At 40.6% G+C, this 10,053-nt stretch overlaps 1 pseudogene; it reads right to left on the bottom strand.

Annotated features, from left to right (window-relative positions):
* Positions 1 to 6,238: 6,238 nt before the first annotated feature.
* On the bottom strand, positions 6,239 to 9,605 carry LOC122043668 (annotated as a pseudogene).
* Positions 9,606 to 10,053: the final 448 nt, after the last annotated feature.

The following is a 10,053-nucleotide window of genomic DNA, read 5'->3' as shown; positions in this document are numbered from 1 at the left end:
CATCTACTTGTTGGCTAGTAAGCATCATGCTCTGCATAAAATCTCTCATCCTAGCCTGATCAATATCATAATCCTGCACAAACTCAGCCACTTGACCTTGGAAATTCCTCGTAAACTGAAAATGATTTTGTACCTCCCTAAACTGATCATCAGATAAAGAGAAGCGCCCCTCCAACATTTTTCGTTGGGAATCTTGCTTCTCATGAAGTGATTCAAGAGATGTACGAAAATCTGAAAAATCAAACCTAGAAGATCCCGTGCCATATGCAAAAGAATGCCTAGCGGGCTCCATAAAACTAGAAGGCTGTGGGTGTCCATATGACGAGGGCTCATGATGTAATGGGGTGTGATGTGACTCAGTGTCTCCAGGTATAGAAGGGTTATCCTCATAATTCAACTCGGAAATTACCCAATTAGCCGGGTTACGAATAGTAGTTCGTTCAGGAAAAGGAAGGGGTAGAGGAGAACCACTCCTCCTAGGAAACGCAAAACCATTCTCATCCCAAATGATTATTTTCATAGCAAGACATGCATCAATGTCAATCATGTCATTACCATAAATTATTTCCAACCCATCAACATCAAGATTTAAATTACAAGCTATTCGGGTAATCAAACCACCAAAAACAATTGATCCCGATGACGCCCTAGTAGATCTTAATAAGGTTTGAACAAAATGAAAACCAGAATCAAATTCAACCTTATAAAGCATAGCCCATAAAGCATAAAGCTCTATCTTTTTAACCACCCCATCACTCTCTCCCCTACCAAAAATAGTTTTACCCATAACTCTATGTAGATACCTAAAAATGGGGTTTTGCATATGGGAGGCCTTAGCTCTTGAAGGCTCATAAGGTTGATCTAATCCAGTTATTGCATTCCAAAAATGATTCCAATTAAACCTTGGATCAAACCTACGAGGGCTACCGGTGGTTAATCCAAAACAAGAATTAAAGTCACTAAATGGCCATAGAAATTCTTGATTCATTAGTCTAAAAGAGATTTTCCCAAAATAATCATCTTCATTAGTAAAATGGACATCCAATGAACTCAAAAATTCCAAAACAAGACGAGGATATGTAGGCAAATGGGTGTACATAATATCACTCCAATCCAAAAACCCAATCATCAAATCTACATCTTCCCTAATTCCAAGCATATCAAGGACAGTTGGGTCCATATATCTAGTACACACTATCTTTCTATTGACAAGAATTGCAAATCTAGTTATTTGATCATCATTTCTAAACACAATATTAAATTCATTGTCATTACCTTCGTTGCGTGAAGTCCTTTTGCCTTTGCCCTTCACTGGTTGCTTTCCTTTGTCCCTTGATGGCTCCCTCTCTTTGTCTCCACTAGATCCACCACCTCCTTTGCGAAGTCTCTTCAAAATATTGGACATCTTGATGAGTTTAAATAGGGGAAGAATTATCTAGAGTTGTGGAACTCAAAGAACAAAACTTCAAAGAACAAAAGATCTTAGGTTAAGAGAACAAAAAGTCCAAGTCTTAGAGAGGAGGAGAATCGGATCTAAGAGATCTCGAGAGATTAGAGAGGAGTTTTTAAGAGATTGGGAGAAAAAGATATGTTTTGGAGAGCTGGGGGTGTGCGGAACACGGCCAAGATCTGGCCGTGCGAGGTAGGAGGAAGACTTTAATAGTTCTCCTACACGGGCCGTGTAGATCTACACAGCCTCCCCCTCTTCCTTCTCTGGATTCCTTGCACGGTCGTGTCTGGGACACGGCCTCTCCATCTTTCCTCTCTGGATTCCAGACACGGGCTGTGTCTGAGACACGGCCTAAACCTCTTCTTTCACGGGTTTCTTCGCACGACCGTGTCTGGGACACGGCCTATACCTTTTTCTCCTCGGAAGATCTCACACGGTCGTGTCTGGATGACACGGCCCAAGCACTTCCCTTCTCTGCAACCTTTGCCTGGCCGTGTATAGCACACGGCCTGACTCTGTTTTGCACCTAACCTGAAAACAAAATCAAAAGAATGCATCAAACTAAAAGAAATTACAATACAAATCAAAACTAACTAAAAGAACTCTTGGGTTGCCTCCCAAGAAGCGCTTGTTTAAGGTCTTTAGCTCGACCAAACTTTATCATTCGCTTCTTTTCCTCGCCCTTGGAGGACAGATATACTTTTCGTTTTTGTTGGGAGATCTTCTCCCAACATCTTCCACCATATCTCCTTCATTTGGTGGCCTTCCATGAGGATGGAAATTCCATTTCTCAAGTTTATAAATGTTTGTCCTGCTACAAGCATTTAAAAGAGACGAGACATGGTTAGAGATATTAGATAAATCATATTCCAACTTTTCCTTACCAATTACCAAAGAAAGCTTATGATTTTTGACATCAATTATAGCTCCAGCTGTAGCAAGGAAAGATCTTCCTAATATGATAGGAATCCTAGGGTCCTCTTCCATGTCCAACACGACAAAGTCTGTGGGAATAACATTCCCATCCACCTCTACTAGCACATCTTCTATAATACCCAAAGGGTACCTGCAGGAATGATCGGCAAGTTGAAGTGCCATAGTAGTAAGTTTAATGTTTTTGAGACCTAATTTATTACAAATTGAATAGGGAATGAGGCTAACACTCGCCCCCAAATCACAAAAAGCTTTTTTAAAAAATTCTTTTCCTATGTTGCAAGGAATATAAAAGCTCCCTGGGTCCTTCAGTTTTGGAGAAGTGTTCTTCTCAAAAATAGCACTACATTCCTCACTAAGTGCAATGGTCTCGACCTCTCCTCTTCTTCTCTTATTTGACATGAGATCCTTCAGGAATTTGGCAAATCTAGGTATTTGTAGAATAGCATCAATAAGAGGTACCTCTACACAAATTTCCTTAACTTTTTCTAGAAACTTGCCAAATTCTTCATCCTTCTTGAGCATTGTAAGTCTCTGAGGAAAAGGGACAGCTTTGCTCTGATGGTTCAGTGGAAGAGTCTCTTCAACCTTAATGGTACTCTCCTCATTAGCTTGAATCTGATTTGGTATAGGAGGAGAGAGCTCTTCTTCTTTTTGTATCCCTTTTGAAGCAGTCACTTGGTAGTCTCCCAAGGTCCGTCCGCTCCTAAGCTCAATCCTATTGCAATGCTCCAAGGATTCACATCAGGTTTTCCTGGAAGCTGTCCTGGTGCTCTGGATGATGAGGAAGCTAGTTGGGCAATTTGACTATCCTGGATCCTTTGATGCTTATCAGAATTATCCATTCTTTGAATGAGCTTTGCTATATCTTGCTTCATTTCATTCTGACTTGAGACAATTTCTTCAAGCATCTTTTCAACATTTGACTTTGGTAAGCCTTGAGAAGATAGATGTTGAAAATTTTGTTGCCCAGCTTGAAAATTTGGTCTTGCCCCCATAGATGGTCCTTGATCTTGATTACTTCTGTAAGAAAAATTTGGATGACTCTTCCATCCAGGGTTATAAGTATTTGAGTATGGGTTGTTCTGCCTTTGATTGTAACTCATGATTGCATCACATTGTTCAAGTTGATTTATTTGTGCAGTGATAGCTCCTAATGGACATGAGTCATTTGAATGCTCTGAACTCCCACATACTTCACAGGATGTACTAATAGCATTGACCATATTAGCACTAGTCCCCATATTTTCAAATTTCTTTGTAAGAGCGTCCAATTTTGCAGACAAAAGAGTGACTGCATCTACATCAAACTTCCCTGATGCTTTAATTGTTAGGTTTACAGAGGAATAGCCACCACTTCTTTCATTTGCCCATTGATGATGATTTTGTGCTACACTTTCAATGATTTCTTCGGCTTCATCTAAGCTTTTGTTCATAAGTGCCCCTCCAGCAGCTGAATCAAGGGACACTTTGGTATGATAATTGATACCATTGTAAAAAGTGTGCAACACTAACCATCTTTACAACCCATGATGTGGGCATTGTCTGAGCATACTATTATATCTATCCCATGCTTCAAAAAGAGATTCTGAGTCAGTTTTCTTGAAGCTCGCAATAAATTCCTCATATGAGCTGTTTTGCTTGGTGGATAGAACTTATCAAGAAACTGTTGCTTACACTGCTCCCAAGTGGTGATGCTATTAGGGGCTAAAGAATTCAGCCATTGCATTGCCATATCTCTTAGAGAAAACTCAAATAATAATAATCTAACTGCATCTGAAGGAACTCCATTCATTTTCATGGTCCCACATATTTCATAAAAGACCTCTAAGTGTTGATTGGGGTCTTCATGAGGTCCTCCACCAAATTGGTTCTGCTGCACCATAGATATGATTGCGGGTTTGATCTCAAAGTTGTTAGCTTCCACTGAAGGTCTTGAAATACTAGATCGAAAACCTCTTGCATAGGGTGCTGCATAATCCTTAAGCGGTCTATTTGCCATGTTCAAATGTTCCTGTTCTTCAATTTGCCTTTGCAGAATTCTTCTTTTATGGAAGGTTCTATCAATCTCAGGGTCAAAAGGAAAGAATTCCCCTGCAAAGTTAAATCTTCGCATACACAAGAACAAGATAGCAAATGACAATTCAACAAAATAAAATAAAATAAAATAAAATAATCAAAAATGCAGAATTGAATTTGTACAAAAAGAACTAACAAGAAGGTAAAAACAGAAATCTAATAATTAGTTACAACTATGCAATATGAAAAGAAAACAAATGTTATGTTTAGTCTAACTCATTTGATAATTCCTAATGTTATAGCGCAGTCCCCGGTAACGGCGCCAAAAACTTGTTCGCTCTCCGCAAGTGTATGGAAATGTCGCAAGTAATATAAAAGATTATCGTATCCACAGGGACTGGAATAAGCACTAGAAATGTCTCAATGCGAATTAGCCAAACAACTATCCAATCGTTTCAAAAACAAAGTAAGGTAAACAAATCTAATCTTAAATATCAACAAACAAGAGTTTAGTGTTTTGGGTTATGATAAAGGGTGATTCTAGGAGTTTCGGTTTCTTTGTAGGATTTCTCGAATGTAAATGGTTCACCAATTCTTATCCCTCAATTTCCAAACATGTAGAAAGTTGTCGGTTCTCTCTTGCAATAAACAACCGGCTAAGGACTGAGAAATGTACCTAAATAGGATTAATTAGACATGAACCTATGTTGTCCTTACACAGAAGTGCACCTATTACTATGCCTTCCTCGGATATCAACGTAGAAGCCCACGACTTATCAATCTATCAAGATACAAGAAACTAATCACAAATTTCATCCTACTCTCTTGAATATTCCTATTTCCTCTTCAAGATTGTCTCTCAAACGTCCTTACACGGGCTTGCACCTGTCACGTGGATCCCTCGGATGATCGAGTGAGAGTTTATCTTTACCAAGTCCATAAGAAATTCAAACAATTAAGCAAGAATGAGAATTAAGCACGAATCATCTTTAATCATTCAAGATCTAATTGATACAAGCAAGATAATGTCATTGAAACAAGAGAATGGCAAATCCATAAGAGATTACATCAATCCATCATACAAATACTCCCTTAATCCTAGAATACAAGATCTACTCCATGAATCGAGGAAGAAAACCCGAAGAAATAGAGAATACAAGCATTCCTTAAATCCCCAATCCAAGAAACCAAGAAAAGGGGGAAAGAGAAAACTTATCTACGAAAAAACTTTGTCTTCGGATCCAATCCTCGCTATGGAGCCGGAATCGCCAAGAACTCCCCTTGAATCGCCCAGAAATTCCCAAGAATGGGAGGAAACCACCAAATCTTGCCTTCTCCCAAAGGGGGAGAGATCCCCTTTCAATTCATGAAGGAGGGTTTAAATAGAGGAGGGAATCGGGCGCCACACGGCCGTGTGAGATTCACACGGCCATGTCCAGTTCCTTCTCTGCCAAAACTGCACGGCCGTGTGGTTCACACGGCCACAGCCTGCTTAGTCTCTGGAAATGCTACACGGTCGTGTGGTGCACACGGCCACAGCCTGCTTAGTCTCTGGAAACCTCATACGGTCGTGTAGATCCACACGGCCATGTAAGGTTTCTGCTCTGGTTGGCTTCAAATCTTGACACGGTCGTGTGATGTTCACACGGCCATGTCATTCTCCACTTCTGTTGGTGCCAAACTCCACACGGCCCGAGCTCCATACCAGTGCAGGGCCGTGTGAGGTACACGACCCGGTGCTTTCTCCCTTTGTTTCCTCCAATGCTTGCCCAAGGATGTAAATTCTTCACCAAATCGACTCCTGTGTACAGAAAATGCACAAAAAGTAGATCTCCGAACCAAAAGAGTAAATATGCTAAAAGGAAAGTTGGAAGTATAAAAATGCATAGATCAAGCATGCTCAAAGTATGTAAATGTGCGTAAAAACATGCATAAAAGAGTATATAATCTACGCACATCAACTAGTCACCAAAGATAATTAAATTGTGTACAAAACAGAACATATCCATATTAGAGTGTCATTGTGTTGATTAGAACTGGAGCATCTACATCCAAGCGACTAGCCACTAGGATTGATAAGAAGCCACTAATAAGAAGCAGTGAAAATTAATAAGCTGGAGAAACTATTGCTCACAAATCAAATATATTTTACCAGGAAGTCAAAAGGATACCACTAACTAGAGTATTTTAAAGAAAAAGTAATATTGAAGACTCTCACTGCAAGATAAAGAAAAAGTAATTATAAACTATGTCCAGCGAAGTGTAGTAGGGGTGTAGACAAATAAAAGTATTCCTAAATGAACTTTCACCAATAGCTTTTAGTCAAGCGAAGTGTATAACAGCATCAAACCTGCAGAAACAAACAAAATGATGTCATGCAACGTTAAAAAGGATATCCAAACAAAATTGGAAGCAGACAGTTAAAAAATTGATAAGAGTGACAGCTTCAACATGAAGGATGCCTTTCCAAAACTAATTTGATGTTTGACATCAAATTGCCATCACTTCACCATCATCACTGATAAGGACTTATCCCAACCACAAGTTAAAGATGATCATACAAATATTATGTTGTTCACACAATCAACATGAGATTAATTTTGAAGCATTAACAAATCAAGCATACACCCAACAGAACTTTCCAATTCTTATGCCTACTCCATCAAGGACATACTCAACATCTTATAGAAAGGCAATCAAGTGATAATATGAGTAACAAACACAAATTTTTATCTTGTATCAATGAGCTTCCAGTAAGAAGCATCATTTTTGTCGATACAAGTAGACAGAGGGTTCCAAGTTCTAGTAGCTATAAGGAAGCACTATTGCATGAAACTGAAGTTGCACAACCTTATACAGTCAACCGAAACAACCACCAAAGTTCCAAAAACAGAATTATGAATCTTGAGCAACATCAATCAATGATAAGATAGCAGATTGTTCAATCATATACATGCAACCGTGCTTTCAATAAGTTATGAATCAGCTATGCAAAATTCACCACCAAGCTAACACGAACAGAAATCATGATATCAATCGAAGACATGCAGCAATCTTCTAAATGAGATAGATCATGTTGATGAGAAAAAAGGGGGGGAAGTAAAAAATATAAATTCCATATATTTTCACCAGGAAATACACAACAAATTTATAGAAACAAATAATATGATCTGCAACAATAAATTTGCAGGTGAAGAAATGAATAGATTCATACGAAGTTATGATCTGATAACTATGCACTATGAGCAGCTCGAGTACTGATACAGATCATTATATATCACCACAAACCAAGCAATCAACATAAACAATCACCAAATCGGCATATGGGAATATTCCTCAATTATCCACATAAAAATCCAAAATCCATACCATTCCGACAGCCAATAAAACCCCAGTTCAAGCGTGATCACAGAATCCGAACAAAGGACTGTTGTTGTTGCTGTTGTGGCACTGGAATCACAAAGGAAGGCATAACCAATCCTCCGCTTGTTGCCTCTGTCTCGTCTAGAAACAGATCATCCGTTTTCCTGAACACCACGTGTAGACAGACTATGGCCAAGGCGACCAAGATTGCTCCGAATACGGTTGATCCCACATCGGAGAACAAGAGGGCAAAGACCGTGGAAACCGAGAGGACGCCGAGGATGGTTCCTTCGTCGATCGTACGGCCAAATAGAACGAGCGGTTTATCGCCGGAGAAGTAGAGGAAAAACCAGCCGGCGAGGAGGGCGACGAAGGCGAAGAGGGAGCCCTAGGTGCCAAATGAGGGAGAGGGAAAGGACGGCAAGGGAGAAGATAATATAATTAGATCGAAAATACGAGACGTTGCGCTGGATGCGAACGAGGGTGTCGCCGGCGTTGAAAGGGCAGGTGAGGGCGGTGAAGTCGAGACTGAGCGGAATCCCTGCGGAAAAGAATCGGTCGAAAACTGAGCACAGAAGAAGATCCCGGAGGCGGGAGGGGAGGGAGGAGAGGGAGGGGAAGAGGTAGGTGCGGTGGGATCGATCTGTCGTGGTCGATCATCTCAGCACGGGATCTGCCGCTTGAGAGGAGGAGTTGGATGGAGAAGGCTGGCGTGAGATTTAGACGAAAACTAGGGCGTGAGAGAAGGAGTTGGGAGAAGGGTTCAGGAGGGTGGGCGAGTGAAACTATGGTTTTCTGCTCCTTACTTGATCCAACGATTTATATTAATTTAGATTTAGATGAGGACTTGACAATAGATAATATTTTTTAAAAAATGTTGTCTTTGATCCATAAAAATCACTAATAGACAATGATTTTAAAAAAAGTGTTGTCTATTAATAAGAAAATAATGAAATAGACAATGGTTTTCACTAAAAGCGTTGTTAAAAAAAAAACAACGTTTTTTTTTAAAAACGTTGTCTTTTAAGTGTTGTAGAATCTCAATTTTCTTGTAGTGATCATTCAGGCGAGGAGACTACTTGGGAGCTCGAGGATATGATTCGAGCTCGATGCCTCCACCTTTTCACATGAGGTATGAGAGTTAATTACCGTTCAACATTTATACTTTTATCTATTGTTAGTAATTGCTGATGGTAGATAACAAAATTTGGGGGCCAAATTTTTATTAGTGGGGGAGAATGTAAAATCCGAAAAATGACGAATAACCATAAGGGAATTTTTTGAAATTTTTAAAAAAATTTCGAGAATTTTTCGGAGCCCGTATGGCTTGGGTTACGGGGATCAGTATTAGGCCACAAGAAAACTTGTTTAGGCTAACCCGTTTAAACGAGGAAATGTTTATTTTCTTTAAATCATTTCCTTTTCTTTTCTTTATTCCCTTCCTTCGTCGTTTCTTCCTTGATCCGCGCCGCGTGCCCGAGCCACACTCCGGTCGTTACTTCTTCTTCCTAAAACCGCCACTGCAATCCATTTTATTTTCTCCTCCGATACAATGGCAGTGGCGAGTCTCTCCTTTCCTCTTCCCCATCTCTGCTTCTCGTCCTCTCCACGCGATATCCCCTGCACCGAGGCTGTGCCCTAGCCACTCCGCAGTCTGCTGCTGTCGAACGGAGCAACGTCGACCACCACGTCTCTCTGGCGTTCCCTAGATTGGGTCCATAGTCACCGAGACGTAAGCCTCCGACGCCAACGCCACAGGGGAACCAGTTGCGGCAGCCGACTCTTTTCGGCTCTGCCCTAGAACGCCGGCCAATTGCTTCCTCTGCTCCAACACCGACATCCTATCCCCTTCTAACTCGGATCATCGAGTTGTGCCCTAGCACGATCGCTGGAACAGATTGAAACTTTCCCCTTCCTTGCTGTGAGTGAGGTCTCGGCTAAAGGTGAGTAATGTTCTTTGTTGGATTTCATCAATTCACTGGTTTTAGGTGATGAATGGTTGAATCCGAATGGAATATTTGAGGTATAGGTATTCTTGGAGGCTGTCGGCAGAGGCAAGTAGAGTTGTGAATTTGGATTTGGTTCTGTGGGGTCTTCGTTTGGTTCCGGCAGCACTCCAGTCAGCAGCTTCCCTTGTTCCAGCATCAAGAGGGGCTATGAATTGAGGAAGGTTCGCGTTTCAGAAATTTTCCTTGCTGTAATTTAGTTGTATGTACTGATTCTAATAGGAATGGATGTTTTGTTGTTCCTTAGGTAGTTGTCGACAAAAGCTTTAGGGCAGTGAGGTG

This window comes from Zingiber officinale, chromosome 2A, assembly GCF_018446385.1.
Source record: "Zingiber officinale cultivar Zhangliang chromosome 2A, Zo_v1.1, whole genome shotgun sequence".
NCBI classification, from domain to species: domain Eukaryota; kingdom Viridiplantae; phylum Streptophyta; class Magnoliopsida; order Zingiberales; family Zingiberaceae; genus Zingiber; species Zingiber officinale.
Note: the sequence above shows the minus strand (reverse complement) of the source record. Positions and strands in the feature narration are given on the sequence as shown.